Source organism: Triticum aestivum, chromosome 2A (assembly GCF_018294505.1).
Source record: "Triticum aestivum cultivar Chinese Spring chromosome 2A, IWGSC CS RefSeq v2.1, whole genome shotgun sequence".
Lineage (NCBI taxonomy): Eukaryota > Viridiplantae > Streptophyta > Magnoliopsida > Poales > Poaceae > Triticum > Triticum aestivum.
In genome coordinates, this window is record NC_057797.1 from 11,943,050 (window position 1) to 11,943,675 (window position 626).

The following is a 626-nucleotide window of genomic DNA, read 5'->3' on the forward strand; positions in this document are numbered from 1 at the left end:
GGCTTTGCCGTAGGCATAGCCCTGCGACGTGGCAGCTCCTGGTTTCTCCTGGCAGCAGGGCTATGCCTACGGCAAAGCCGTCGGCATAGTTTGCCACGTGGCAAGCCCTGGTAAGTCCTGGGCGTATATATGCCGACGGCTTTGCCGTAGGCATAGTTTTTATTTTTTATTTTTTTTTCCCTGTTTTCTCTTTTCCAATTCATTTGACAGCATTTCAAAACACAACAATATGAAATTATGCAGAAATATGACAATTCATCATGTGAACATACTCAAGTTCATCTAAACATACTCAAGTTCACCATCATCATCTAAACATACTCAAGTTCATCACATCATCTAAAGATCATCACCGATGGAAGTTCATGAACATGAAAGTAGTGCAAGACATGAAACATGATAAAAGTAGGAATATGAAAGGCATGGCACGATGGCCACATGCACGGAATCATCAAGCAAGAGCACCCCCGCCAAAACCACCACCTCCGCCATAACCACCACCACCTCCGCCATAACCACCACCACCTCCGCCATAACCACCACCACCTCCGTCAAAAGCACCACCTCCGCCAAAACCGTCATCGCGACCACCACCACTCTGCCAGATCGGAGTGACTGGGGTCGAC

At 47.6% G+C, this 626-nt stretch overlaps 1 pseudogene; it reads left to right on the forward strand.

The window, feature by feature from the left end:
• LOC123191312 (cytochrome P450 CYP71D313-like) overlaps positions 1-626 on the forward strand; it is an 18,782-nt pseudogene that overhangs the window by 1,130 nt on the left and 17,026 nt on the right.